Source organism: Nylanderia fulva, unplaced genomic scaffold (assembly GCF_048542155.1).
Source record: "Nylanderia fulva isolate GAGA-0341 unplaced genomic scaffold, ASM4854215v1 Scaffold22, whole genome shotgun sequence".
NCBI classification, from domain to species: Eukaryota; Metazoa; Arthropoda; class Insecta; order Hymenoptera; family Formicidae; genus Nylanderia; species Nylanderia fulva.
The window spans coordinates 3,351,822-3,368,082 of record NW_028190285.1 but is presented as its reverse complement, the minus strand read 5'-3'; the positions used below and the strand labels follow the sequence as shown (position 1 = coordinate 3,368,082).

The following is a 16,261-nucleotide window of genomic DNA, read 5'->3' as shown; positions in this document are numbered from 1 at the left end:
TGTTGATCTTTGTAAATTATCAATTTGAAGAAAAAGTGATTTTAACAAAAAAATTAGATATAGAAAAGAAATCATAGTTTTTATAAAAAATGTTGAAATTTTCAGATACATATATCTGTCAATGTTCAAACGCGTATATATATATTCATATATATAAATAAACTATATATACATATATGAAAATTTCTTAAAAATTGAAATTAATAATAAACGTTCGCGACAATAATTTATGAACATCAAGCTAATAATTTTTCTTAATATTTTGTGTATATATTTGTTTATTTTTACAGATATATAAGAGAAAGAAAAACAACACATCATAAGGATTATTAACAATAATATATTTATAATAATTATGCGCAATCTTCGAGAACGTTCTTCTTTATCGGCCGAGGTCGCGGGAAGGAGACTGTGACGTCAGCCTCCCACCACCAGCGCGCTGCGCGACTCGGAGGAGTGGGGATGGGGCGGCGGTGGGGTGGGGGTGGGACGGGAACATCGGCTGCGTTCGTGCGCCGTCGTCATTACTCGCTCAGCGACCGCCGAGTGCGCCGCGCGGCGTGTCGCTCTCTCTCGCTCGGTCCCGCTTTCGTTCGGTCGCGTCGCGTCGCTGCTGTTTCGTCATCGCGCGTTTCGCTCCTCGTCGTATCGCGCCGTCGCGAAACGCCGCGTCTTGTTTCTCACGCACGCGGAACGTCCGCAACAGTCGCGCGTCGCGACGCGACAAGTTCGCGTGTGCCTGTATCATCGTGTGCTTCGCAGTTTACGTACCATACGTATCGTGTGAAACGGTTCTGTGCCTCAAATTCTGCCCGAAGGAAGAAGTTCTTGTTTGGAGTAACGCCACTCGCGAGAGGGAGAGAAGGAAGGTGAGAGACGGATCTTCGCGGCTAACTTCAGGGCACACGCAGCGTCGAAGGATATTCATCGCGCGCCGAGATTTTCTCCAAATTTTCAAGGTACGTGCTCGCCACATTTTCTATGCGATCTTTAGCCTGCGCGGGTGTACGTGTATTATATGTTGCGTACATGTACGCGTTGTGTTTATCGAATCCCTTTTGGCCGCGTTTCCTCGCTCGCGGAGCCGAGCAGCCACCACCTGTTGGCCATGGAAAAGTGCAACGACTCGTGACCGATGCCTCAAATCTTACCGGCTTGTTTAGTCGTGGTCATTTTTTTCATGCTGTTTTCATTGCGATTCAATTCTTCGTGTACGATTAAAATCAATTTCCATGATTTCGGGTGAGAATGAATTCGTTGCTTTGTCGCAATTGCAAACGAAGGATGTAAGTAAATCTTTTTGAAACTGCAAACCATTTCGGTGAAAATAGATAGAGACAATAATATATATATATATATATATATATATATTGTATATCCGCCATATTGACAAATAATAGATTTTTGTGATTGAAGATGAAACAAAAAAGAGATGATTATTATTTATTTGAAGTTGAGTTCAATTTTTGAAAGTTTTTCCCAATCTATTTATATCTGTTAACAGAATTGATTCGGTAAAAGCGACGCACATCGTAAAAGACAAGTATATATATTTACTATTTATATTATATTACAGAAATATTTAATTTTATTATATTTATTATTTTATTGTAATTAATATATAAATATTTATTTCGTATTTATATTTATTAAATATATATTCTTTATGTAATTTTTTTAGTTTTCTTTGTTTAATTTTCAGTTTTAGTTTTAAGTTTATGAACTAACTTTTTTCAACAAATGCGCGCATTTTGGGCAGAGTAAGAGCTCGCAAAAATTGAATTTAATCGTACTCGCTTCAATTGAAAGCTGTGTGAATATTGCTAAAAATCAACGATGACGAATCTAAAAACATATCTTGTGTGGCAAATGTTATTAGATGATGTCAATGAATCTATTTAATTTTCTGACTAAATAAAATCAATTGAGGATTATGAGCTAAGATGATAAGATACAATCGACGAAGGAATTTCTCGTACCTTTCCTCCTCCTCCCTCATTAAATCGCATTTCATTTATATTCTATTCCGCATAATTGTCGGAGAATAACGGAACTCTTCGAAAGCACTCGCGCATAAATTCTCGAAAATTATCCGGAAATGAATTAAACAATCGCAGAAAGAATAATGTGTAATTAATGAATTGCACGCAACAACGATATATTCTTTATATTCATATATATACATACATTTTATATACATTTATCGAATCCATTTGGACCATTTTACGTACTTCTTCAGTTTCAATGGAGCTTGGAAAAAAAGAAAACGTAAACACATCGCTCGCGTTTGCTCTTATCTCGTTCGCTTCTTCGTGGAATTTTTGACTCGAGCTTTTTCGACGAATCTCTCGTCCGAGTTTCTCTCGTCTGCGACGTATAAAATCTACCGAGGTAATACATATACTTATACGAAGTTAAATGCAGTTTCACAAGTTAAATTTCGTTTCGCCAAATAGATCTCACAATCAGTTTAACTTACTTTGCAAAGTTTATTCGACTAATTTGAATTAAATATACACAGTTGAAAAATTTGTGTTAAATTTAACAGATTTCACATGTTCCGAACGGTCCACAGAAATTTTATCATCTCCACTTATATTATAAAATATAAAATATATTATAAAATAGAAAATTGACACTTTTTTTTAAACTTTAACAGATAAATCTTGTCAGTTAATCAAGCAGAACATATTTATTGTGTAAAATTAAAAATAGATTCACATTTTGTGTTATTTTTACATCTTTTTTCAGTTGTTTAAAAAATTTAATATTTAAGTTCAAATAACACAACAACAATATGTTAAATTAATACATTCATGTGTTAAGTATTTAACAAAATTTTTACGGAGACCGTTTTTAACAAGAAAACACAAATTTTTCTACTGTGTAGCTAGCGTCTTTCGTGTTTTTATTTTTCTTCCGCGATTATAATTTTTCGATATCGGAAATATTTTCCGCGATTATTTTTCTCTTCGACGTTCGTCGATTATAATTATTTGAATTGAATCATTTTTTCGAGATATTCCGACCGATATATAGGTGGGTCGTGTTTACAAAATATGACGCGTTGTAATAACATGCTTCGTCGATTTGGCAAAAATGTTTTACACGATTGAAGATTTATATTGTGAAGATTGTAATGAGGCCATTAAAATCGCACCAGCGATAAGGTTAATTCATCGCAGGTGTTTTTTTACGAAAATATTTGCGTTCATCGCGAACGCGACAAAATATATTTCTCTGGGTCCCTTGATAGAATTTCACATTGCAAATTGCAAAAAACACGACACATCGTTAACTATAAAGTTAATTATTATGAACGCGCAAATATTTTTTCATCGGTGTCAATTAAGGAATAAATATCGGGGGCAATTATAAAGAACACATGCGAGTGCGCGCATAATTTCGCGATATATGGTTATCGTAAGAATTAAAATTGCGAAATAAGAGCGAATATTTATAAACGCTCGCGCATAATTTGAATGGATCGAATAAATCGTCGAATAAACGTCACAAAAACGAGGCGTGTATAAAGTACAGATAATTGTGGCACGTTAATCACGTACTACGGTAGACATGGTTACACAAGGTTACATGATCACTCCTACGACTGATAATAATGAATCGTTACGAAATCAACGATTTGCTGCTATTGTTACTAATGCGCACAAGCGATTGTTGATCACGCATCTTTGATGCGCTTATTTTTATTATGATGCAAATTCTAAACGCCATTCCGAGCATAAAAAAATAGAAAAAGAGAGAGAGAAGGGAGGAGACGGATTGTTTGTATTTTAAAAGCGCAGCATATCGAATTTATATTTACAATTAGCCACAATAATATCGCGACTTTGTACATTTTTTCATTTGTAGAGAATTATTGAGAAAAAATAGTACGTCGATATACGTGATAAGATTAAGTACATGTTAAAAGTTTACTTTAGTTATCATATACAGTATTTAATGCATGGATTAAATCGTACGCGGAATTTTTTTTCAGGAGAGGGTGTAATTAAATTTTTTAGAATTTTTTGTTATTTTATTTTTATTTTTTTATATGAAATATGCAAATGAATTCCAGTGTTTATTCAAAAGGAAGAGCAAAAACTTAATTTTTTTCCTGATTCCAAGGAGGTATAAGCGCGTTTCAGTCAATTGATCCGTGAGGAAGATGCAAATGAAATGACAGAGAAAATCTGACGCGATATAAATTTTTGACGAGAAAATATTTGACTTTAGGGCGCGAGAGATGAATTTAATACAACTTTTTTTCATTTCTCCGCGCAGGGAAGGGACGAGTAAATCCCGGACGTTGATGAAACGTGAAAGCGGTAGCCAACCGGCTCTTTTAGGTCTTCGGCATGGATGGCGCGGGTGTTCTCGTTGTGTTGCATCCGAACAATGAATTACGTAACGCGCTACGCGTTGAAAATACACGGCTGCCTTCCTCTGTCTCTCTCTCTCTTTTTATTTTTTTCTCTGTCTTGCGCGCGCGCCTCTCCTTTCTTTTTACAAACAAATACACAGGCGCGGTTTCAAACCGATATTACATAGTATTACGCGCGCGCGTTGCATTAGCAGGCAGGAAACGCGAAGAAGAGTCGTTCTATATATCGCGCCGACCCGGTTTAGGCGCGCCCTGCGCTATAAACCGAAGAGAGAAAAGCAGAACGCGCGCGCTTCTCCGCTGAAATGTCAGATATCGATGCCGGTGAACGGATACACATCTTTCTCTCTCTCGAGCGCAACAACGATATTCCGCGTTGAACTCCGTTCCCTTGAACGTTCCTTCGATACTTTGGATCGAATACTGATAAAATAGGATGCCCCACACAACTTTGCTATCGCAATACTGTCGTGGTTCGGTAGTATATAGCTATCGTTGAGATCTTAGATATTACGTAGCCTTGCTGTAAGTTCCTTTTCCTACGAGATTCCTTGATATTATATACATTTTTATTTCACATTTTCTTGGACTTTACGAATTTTTCCCTTTCGCGCGAATTTGCGCATCTGTATATAGGTATCTTCGATTTTATATACAATACGTTTGTTTTGCATTTTGTAGATTTTTGGTAGCATGAATTAATGTTGCGCCTAGTAATCTTTACTTTTTTATAATAGAAAGATTTTAATATAATAGAAAACATTTTTAAATATAGATATATTTCTTTCCATAAATACACTGAAAAAATTGTTAACTTCACTAAACCGTTCAACTAAATTACTATTTTGTTAATTAGACATATATTAGTATTTATGTCAAATACACGTTTTGTTAGATTTAATATGTTATATTTAATTTAAATATTTCTATATGTTCAATTAACAAAATAATATTTAGTTGAACGGTTAGTCAAGTTAATAATTTGTTTTTCAGTATGTATATATTTTTCTAATGCATATATAGATTTTGGAATTAACTATGAATTCTTCATTCTGTAATTATAATTATAATTTTTATTTTTATACATATATCTTGAATTACTTTAAAAGAGTTTCTTGCATCGCAGATTTTATAATACAAATACAATTTTTTAATGTTTTAGCATATTTTCATAAATATTTTTAAAATAATTATTGTGAATTCTCGTACCTATTTTTAATATTTATATTTAACTTAATATTTTGTATATTAAATTTTTTTCTATATATTTTGAGTCTCATAGATTGAATTTTCACACATTTGTCGATCTTTGCTTTGCTTCAAAAGTAAAACTCATTTCTATAAATATCTTATAAATATTTGATATTACGAAATTATGTTATAATGCTTTTCACAAATTTAATGTTAAAAATTCTTTCCAATATCTAAGAAATTCAGAATAAAGATTTCCGATAAATCAGAAAAATTCGCTATAACTATGTGCTTTATTATTTATACCGGACATATATACATGCTGTCTGCCTCGTAGATTTCTGGCGCCGTTTACGCAAATTCCTGCGTATTTTAGATTCACGATAACATAAAGCTTTGCGAATATAAATACAGATGCGCGAGTATGTCTAAACTTTATTCAGTAATCAACATTCGTTTGAATTTCGGAGCAGGCAGTCGATATACATAGATAAGAATATCGTTAATAATGACCATCATCTTACGTAAATTTTTTGTGCATTTTTCCTGCGTTCTTTAAAAAAATTATTCTTGTCATATACCGTCATTTTTGCCGGAGATAGAAAGATCAAGATCAAGTGCATGCTTTTTGCCAATTATATTGATCATATTTTTGTCGCAACTATGAATTTTGCAAGATTTCCATTTACTTTTGCGGCAATAATTTAGCCTGAACATCAGGCAAGCTTTCATATCGCGCAATCATGCATCGCTTCGCTCGATAACGATCATAATTGAAGAGATTAACGTCTCCATCACGCGCGTTTTCATCGCGATTCAATAATAAGTGAGAAACTCGTTATTACATCGCAGTTGTAATATACAATTTTGCAATTTAAAAAGAGCGTTGCGCAATTGAAAGTATTCACAATTGTCAATATAAAACTCGCAAAGTTTAGAATGATAAAATTACAGTTAAAAGTACATAGAATTTTACGTTGTCACATAACACAACACAATATGAATTTATTTGTTTACCAAAAATTTTTAAATAATATTTTGTGCATTTTGTTTCATATAGAAAAATTTTAATTATTATTAATGCAATAAATTTTATTTTTATTTTTTTTTAAATGAAATAATAATTTAAAAACTCTGGCTTTTGGACTAGTCACATTCTTTTCTCAAGATGCTACATGTTGATGGCAATTTCATCGCGATAATGATTTCGTTTATCAGGCACAAATTGATTCGTAAGCGGCATTTGTTTAATGAGCGTGCACACTCTAGCAGGGGAAATCTCGGAGATTTCCAGATGGATTCATTGAAACGACGTCATTAGCACGAGTAAAATAGAGCATCTGGTCTAAAGAAATTATCATAAATCGTGATCGAACCGATTCAAGGATCTACTATGTTATACGCACGCATACACACGCATCCTCGTCTCGGTAATATACATGCTTTTCTTGTCGATCGAAACTGGTTCGCGGATAAGGTCTTTAACCTTACGCGTCGCTGGTTTGTTGCTAGAGGTAATTCTAGGAGAAAGAAAGAGAGAGAAAGAGGAAGGGAGAGCAATAGTACGGAAGATGCCGATGATAATGATCGTGTGTTCGTTGACGTACACGCACGTGCTTTTGTCAAGTTTGTCATCGGGGCGCGAGAGTCCTTATATGTGTAATATGTGAAGATAAGGATCTATCAAATAAATATATAGGCCATAGAAACAACTAAGACTCTCATAATACTGCAGACTTCTGATATAGAATTTTACTGAAATATTTTTCATATTTTGTATATGATGTAAGAATTTTTGATCGTTATTCTTATCAAAATATTAAATATTTTATCAAATTTTGTAATATATCAAAACTGTAAAATATATATTAGAAGAGATCAATTTTGATCAATTATACTAATTAAGTTTCACATATAAGTATTTAAAAACATTTTTTTTCAAGCTTCTTTAATTTTTATTTTTATCGCAGATTTATAAAAATAGGTTGTAATAGTTTACTATTGTTAATTTTTCATACACAATGTTTTTTATATATGCATTATATTCTTTTTTTTTCTCTCAGATTGCTTCAGAAACGTTTCCTAGTGCATTAAATTAATGCGGGTCAAAAAAACTTTCTCGTCGTATCTTCTCTTGTCGGAAGGGCATGATAATATCAGGGAAACGGCTTGCGTAAACTCAGAGGTTTTCCTCTTTATTCATCTTACGAACTTAATTGTTTTCTTATTCTAATCGTCGCAATTTTTAATTGCACGCATATGCGTTCTCGTGCAATTATCTCGATTATACAACATAATACAAAGTAATCTGTGTAAAGATATTCGCACACGATTATTCTCATATAAAAAATATCTTCCGCTATGTTCTGATCTATTTAATATCGGTTGTTAATACATCATTATTAATATATTAATTTTCAGTTGATATAATGAGTAAAGCCAACAAATAGTTGAAACACTAGTTCTTTTTTTAGAATATTTCATATTCTATTTGTATTTTTACTTTGCTTATATATGTAGATATTAATTTTTATACAAGATTTTATATACGTAAAATAGAAAAACTACTGATTAAAAAATTATAACTGAATTAATTAAACATAGCAATTAAGTTTCTAATTTATAAATTTATTTTTACGATATCTTTTTACACTTGATAGTGTAGTTAAATTATTTGACGAATTTTTTTAATCGTAATATTCCGTCTTTGTTAGAAATAGATGGAACGTTTCGGAATTTACATTATATGAATAAAGTTAATAAATAGTTGAATCTTTAATTTTATCTAATGACACTAGTTTTTTTTTTTTTTTACAATATTTCATATTCTATTTGTGCTCTTATACTTTGTTTATATATATAGATAATAATTTTTATAAAAGTTTTTATGTATACGTAAAATAGTAAAACTACTAATTAAAAAATAATAACTGAATTAATTAAACATAGCAATTAAGTTTCTAATTTATAAATATATTTTTACGATATCTTTTCATACTTGAGTAATTAAATTATTTGACGAATTTTTTTAATCATAATATTTCGTCTTTGTTAGAAATAGATGGAACGTTTCGAGATTAACGTCACAAGGGTCTCTTACGTGACACAAAATTCGAAATTAAAATAACGCACGCGATCGGTGCCTCAGACTTCGTTATCTACATACGCATGCGAACGAGCTGAACGCAATGGGAGAAAGTTCTCCGGCGACGTTCAAACGCCGGAAACGTCGGTAGTTTAGGCGTGAGCCGGAGATTTCGAGAGATCGGTCTTCGTTTTCACTGACGGAAGACCTCGCACACGCGCGCTTTATATCCCCTCTTTGATGTCACAAGGATTCGTAGCCACTAAATTGCGGTGAAATCGTATATTCGCATGTAGGCGTCCCGACATTACTAAATTTTTATTCAGAAAGAAGAGATTAGAATTTTAAAATATGTGAAAAAGTGGTGATAAAGTTTTGAAGAATTTTATATTTAAAGATTTTTCCTTTTTTTTATTTTAATTTAGAAGTTTTAATTTTAGATTTAAAAATTTTGAGTAAAAAATTTTTTTATTTCAAATTACACCAGAATACGTAAAAAGCATTAATAGAATAATTTTGGAGCACTCCATGTGTGAGTAAAAAAATTCCTGTTAACTCCTCAGCGTTAAACAAAATATAATTTATTTTAAAATTAGGTGTTAATTAAGTGCTGATGTCGGATATTCGGAAATACTTTAAAAATTAGATATTGAAAGGAGTGATATTGATTTAATGTTAGAGCGTCTTCTTCCCTAAATAAAATACAATCTATAAAAATTGAAAAAACGAAAACATGAGTTAAGTACTTACTTTATTTTGTACAGGAAATTGAATGTCGATTTTGATAACACGAATTAGCTTACAAGCGTAAAATAATATTAAAAAATTAAATATTTTAAAGTTATTAAGTATCAAAATATTCGTTTATTAATATACTGTTAAGATACTTAATTACCCAAGAATAAATTAAATTTTTTGTCAAATGATTCGAAGTCTCCTACTTCCGACTTTCAGTACTTAACACCTAATTAATAAAAGCTAACTTAATAGAGATGTGAAAAAGGATCTCAAAGGTTTCTAGATTGATTTATTTTGTTTCTTATTTTTCATACACTGAAATTTGTTTGATCTTACATATATGTTTTATTGAATAAGGGAATAAAAATAAGAGTAATTTGTAAAATTGTTAAATAACTACTCTGGGAATTTCCTACATTTATCGAGGATACTTCTCAAATGAATTATGCATTGTGACAAGTGAATTGATCACTTTGAGATAATGCAAACGAGCAGTTTCTCTTTTGAGATGTCTCTCTTTTTCTACAATGCTGCTCGCAATGCAGCAATATATCATTGTAGTGCAACAGAGAAATAGGCAAATGTACACGGATTAAGATCGTTAGTATGCCTAGACGTGATTTATTGCGTTATGCCTACTTCGATTTATCAGCCGTGACGTTGTAATAAGTTTTAATAGAATTAGGGCAAAAATCGAATAAACTTATTTGTTATGATTACGCACTGTCTATATGATATACAATTCGTATATATCAGTAAAATATTTGAATATACACATATACCATATATGTATGTTGTAATAATCGCCTCTTGCGGTACATATACATCGCGGTCTTATTTTATTTCAGAATGTGCAATATAAATTTTCATTTACATTTTTGATCGCTATCATTTAATCAACATTTCACGCAGCGAATAACTTTCCCGTTTTATTCAATCAAATAATCCAGTATAAATGTGATTTTTAATATCGCTTCTTAATTAAAATTTTTATTCGTAAATTAATAAGTTGCCACGATTTATAATTTATTTGATTGGAAATAGGGTGCACGCGAACACACACACATGCACATGCACATTATATGGCAGAGATCGCGTTTGAAAGGATCGATGGAACATGCATAGCTAAGTTGAATGCAGTTTATAAATGCAGGGAGGTTAATGTGTTCAACGCTATATACACGATGTGTGTCTACATATTTATCGCGATTCTGGGGCAACGCGGTAGAGATTCGGGCGCATCGGAATCAAGCGTATTTCATTAGCGGATTTCATTAAGCTAATTAGGATTTTTCGTTACGTTTTGTAATTACGGCCGCGGAAACGCTTCGCGGAATCTATGGAAGCTGGAAAAGTTGCGCATTCTATGACTTGAATGCTCCACTTTTTGGGGCCTCGATATGCTTTGATGGAAAAAAATCGCCTCGGCGAGCACGTTTTTTTTTCTAATGCATTGCGATAAATCTTTTGATTTTCTAGAATTATTGCCTGCATTTTTATTTCTATGCCATTTGCATTTAAATATCTTCAAAATTTTTACATATCTATAATCTTTTTTCTATTTGTAATTTTTTTAATTGACAGTTTATTTAATTTAATACTTTACTCCTATATTATATAATTAAAATTACTTTGATTGCATATTTATTGCACATATTTATTGTGTAAAATTAAAAATAGATGCACATTGTGTTATTTTTATATCTTTTTTAATTGTTTTAATAATTTAATATTTAAGTTCAATTAACACACACTAGTAGGAATATATTAAATTAACACATGAATGTTTTAAATATTTTACACAAAAATTTTAACCGGGGACCGTTTTTAATAAGAAACCGCATTTTTCTTACTGTTTATAGATTTTCGACAATTCTAGTCGTGACATTTAGTGAAATTATCGCGACGCGACAATGTCTGGCAACTCGTTTATCGTTGCTCGTTATTATTTCGCGCACGGATCGAAACGTCGTTGTCATCGTGGTTTGCCGTCAATTTACACATGGCAATGCTCGACGACGCAGGTGCAGAGAGGCGCGACACATACTGGCAGATGCGAGACAGACAAGTGGTCTAACCCAAATTCTCCGTTGGCAATTACGGCCCGGTTTTCACCGTGACTCGCGGTTTCCCTCTCGCAGGCAAATAGACCGAAAAGATAACAGATAAAGAGAAGAATGCGACCGAAAAGCATCTTCTCACATAGATGTACATATATGTACGATGTATGTGTAACAATGCAATTAACCGCACAATTAACCCGGCCATATCTCATCGCAACGCTGACAGAATCAGTTTTTCGCGCGGACAATACAGATTCCTCGTACAGATCTCACACATATCAGCTGATTTGATTTTTTACGTCTCTAAATTGAGATGTGGCTTAACTTTTAATCGGGATAATCGCGGTTGTTTGTCCGTGTTTAGAAAGCGATTCGCTTACCTGCATCCCTGCCCATTTTCTCTCATAACAATATATATATATATAGTGCTTTCGAGTGCTCTTGATGTCTCTGCAGACGTGCTTCTCGAAAATAAATTGCCTCAATTATATATAAAAAAAAATTCATATAGATTAATTTTGTTTATCACGCACACATATACACAACTTGTAGATATTTTTATATATTTATCAGGGTTGGGTAAGTTAATGATTTTTTAAAATTAAGTTAAGTTAAAGTTAGTTTCTTATAAAATTAATTTAGTTAAGTTAAAAGTTTTATGAATAAAACATTAACTCAAAAGTTAATTTTTAAAAATATTATTTATATTAAATTAGAATTTTGTTTAGTAATTCTTTTAAGATATATAATAACAAATAACAAAGAAATTGTGATTTTTATATAGAAATATATTTTTTGGTAATTACAATTGATGACAAATGAACATAAAATTAATAATACTTTAATTTCAAAATAATACATTTATAACTTATAAAAAAATAATGATGGTATTTAGAGATAAAAAAATTTAACTTGTGAAAAAAGTTAATAAGTTTAAGATCAGAAATAATTGGTTGAAGTTAAAAATTAATACATTTTAAATTAACTAAACAAAGTTAAAAGTTATTAACTTTTTTAACTAATTAACTAGTTATTACTCAACTCTGACATTATATATATATATTTATATTGTATATATTTTTTAATCTATCAAATATATGAAGTGCGCGCGCGTTATTTGTTCAAAAAAATGATCAATGTTCCTATCAACGTTGTTATCGGAGCATTTACGAGAGGTATGGTTCCTTCGCAACAACTGCGTGCGATAATAACGCCATTATTTTCGCCTAACCGACGCAATAACGCGTTATAAATAACCGCGGCCAAACCGGTATTGAAGTTAGGTGGTGGCAAAACGACGGTGTATATATTCTTTATCCCGAAAAAGCGATGATTTCAGTCCGAGTTATGCGCCAGAATTATTCGATCGCGATGTTGTTGCATTTCGTTCGCGCCGCGATGTGCAAGATGCACATGCATATATGTGTGCGAGAGAGAAAGAGAGGATCACGATGCGAGAGATGGCGGATGCGATCACGAATGCGATGTGCACTGGCCCGCTCCGACATGCTCTGCTTGTCTCCGCAAACGCGACTCATTATGAAGCACCTCTCCTCTTTCATCTTTCCGTCTCCCTCTGCCTTATTACTCTGTATAAATGTTACTTTGTCGATATCGTTCGCGTTATATACGGAACGCAGTGTTGAGTGTTATCGCATTTACGGTATTTTTATTCCGTTCTTTTATTTTCGCATTCATTATATATTTATATATTTAGTACTTTATAAATATTGTAGAGATGGACACACTCTCTTTCTCTCGGATGGTTTTGACACGGTTTTTTATATTAGAAAAAAAACAAGAATATAAAGTTGAGCTCGTGACTAAAAATTAAATTCAAATACAATAATAATTGAGGAAGGAACCATACTTCTTGTCAAATATTTTATAAATATTGTGGAGATGACACACTCTCTTTCTCTTGAATGGTTTTGACATGGTTTTTTATATTAGAAAAAAAATAAGAATATAAAGTTGATCTCGTGTCTGAAAATTAAATTTAAATATGTACAATAATAATTGAGGAAGGAACCATACTTCTCGTAAGATATTTTATAAATATTGTGGAGATGGATATACTCTCTTTTTCTCAGATATGGTTTTGACATGGTTTTTTATATTAGAAAAAAACAAGAATATAAAATTGATCTCGTGACTAAAAATTAAATTCAAATAATAATAATTGAGGGAGGAACCATACTTCTCGTAAAATATTTTATAAATATTGTGGAGATGGATACACTCTCTTTCTCTCTCAGATGGTTTTGACATGGGTTTTTGAATTAGAAAAAAAGACATACACTGCAACTTGATTAAACTTTTCAACTAAATTACTGTTTTAATTGAACATATAGTATTTAAGTCAAATATAAGTTTTGTTATATTTAATATGTTATATTTATTTTAAATATTTTTATATGTTCAATTAATAAAATAATATTTCATTGAAAGGTTTAGTCAAGTTAACACATTTTTTTTTCAGTGTGAGAATATAAAGTTAATCTCATGACTGAAAAAATTAAATTCAATAAGTATACAATGATAATTAAGAAAGGAACCATACCTCTCGTAAAGTATTTTATAAATAGTGTAGAGATGGACACTCATCTCTTTTTCTGTCAGATAGTTTTGACATGGTTTTTTAAATTAGAAAAAAACAAAAATACAAAGTTGATCTCATGACTAAAAAATTAAATTCAAATACAATAATAATTCAAACAATTTTCGGAGAATTGAAAAATCCCCGAGGAACTTTTCCAATTTTGTTTGTTATTGAATATAAAATTGTATCGTTATTGCGAATTTTATTACACTGTTTTTCGTTCTCTTTTTTTCGTATCTTTATCGACTGGAATAATCGATATCGAGGATGAGTTTCTACTTTCGATATTTCCTGACATGTTTATGTATATTGAAAACAGATAAGAAGTTTTTGCATTTTTTCTCTCTAATTTGTGTGTTTTTTTTTTATCTATTATTTCAACGGTAGGTACTTAATCACGATCATGAAAAATATTGCTAGGAATGCCTTCTCTTTTTCGAATCTCGCCAGATCTCGCGGGAGGATGTTTCTTATAGGCCCACAAAATTTGCGGCGTGACTTTTAGCAGATTTCCCACGAGAATCGATATCCTCTTGAAAAATAGAGAAGGCGGAAACAAAAGGAATGAAAAGGAACTATATCTGAGATAGAAACAAGGCTTTAACATGACGAGTTCCAATCGAGGAGCAGCGCGCATCCGCTTTTCCGGAGGAAAAGCTTTTCTTTTTCTCGCAGCTGCATAAATTCTGACACGTACGCCCGCGATCGTTAAACTGCAAGAAGCAACGGGTTTTGTCGGCGTTGTAGGAGGAAGCCCGACGAACCGGGCTTCCATTACCGTTGTAAGAATATGGCTCAGGGCTGTATTACGCAAGAGAGAGCCGGTCCGACGAACCTGATCGTCTCGATCTCTATTTCCGACGCCGATGATCCCTACATGGATCTTTCGATCGTAGCTCATGCGAGGGTTCGTCTTGAATTCGTTGAAAAATACGTGAACAAAATATCTGTGATAAAATCATATATCTATGTGATAAAATATCGATCAATAATAAAATTCATACAAGAAGCTACACACTATTTTCTTAATAAGACATAGAAAAAGATATTTCAATATTCAGATTTTAAATAAAACTCGAATCCAAATTGAATTTATATCATTATTATTTTTCTATATGTTTACGTTTGAAACCATCCATCTTTTTTTCTGGGTCAAATTTTACTATGGTTTATATAAATTTTTAAATTATAGTTAATAAGTACAAAAATGCATATATATATGCAGAAATGAAATAAAAAAATAAAGGGGTAATATTAAAATAAAATTTGTGAATATCAAAAAATATATACAGAATAAAATTAAATTAATTCTCTGCTTTCTATAATGTTCTCAAAATTAGGAAACAAATTAATATTAAGAAATTTGAAATATTTTAATGTTTTTATAAAGAGAAATAAAAGTTTCACTCTTCACCTTTATTCTTCTGATAAGATTCAAATAAAATATTTTCCAAAAATGATGTTTTCGTTATTCGTGCGAGTCCCCGAATTATTCGGCAGAAAGAATTCGATGTACTCGCGTGTCAAAGTGGGGCGAATTATCGCTTCGAAGGGAAATGAGATAGCCGAAAAAAAGAGACTGAAAGAGGAGGAAAAGTCGACATATCAGCCGGGTTAACTTGCTTCCCGGACATCGTCGGTGTATATAGCACGCCCACATTCTGATAAGACTGAGAAACAAATCTTTTCATCTTCCTTACGCGTCTCTTGTATAGCTTCCCCCGATGTTTACCGAAGCGATCCTACAATCCCACGTCGTGTTCTTTCTCGCAGGACATGTCCGCCTCGAGTTTCCTTTTGCGAGAGATCGAGGTGAGCAACGTGTGAAACGAATTAAAAATGCAGCTGATTAATTTACGGGTGTGATATTAATGATATGCAGAACATTTGTTGACCATGCACTTTAACTCCAAATTAACATTTAACTAATAATATTATTAGGGAGCTAACTTATTATGAGATGATTTTAGAAAATGATATATTAGACAAATTTATTTTTTTTTCTTATTTAATTTTATTCTGTATATATTTTTCGACATCCACAAATTTTATTTTAATATTATCTCTTTAGCTTCAATTTTATTTCTGCATATATATATATACATTTTTGTACTTGTTAACTTTAATTTAGAAATTTATATTAATCATAATGAAATTTCAGGGCGTCTAGCGGGTGTCAGGGAAATCTGGAAAAT

General features: G+C 31.9%; 1 protein-coding gene across 1 annotated transcript in view; it reads left to right on the top strand.

The window, feature by feature from the left end:
- The first annotated feature begins 537 nt into the window (after window positions 1-537).
- Window positions 538-16,261, top strand: part of LOC114928727 (uncharacterized) — a 67,631-nt gene continuing 51,907 nt past the window's right edge. Inside the window, exon 1 of the mRNA XM_085482895.1 lies at window positions 538-959. The gene's annotated coding sequence lies outside the window, so the exon portion shown is untranslated. The remainder of the gene's footprint in view (window positions 960-16,261) is intronic.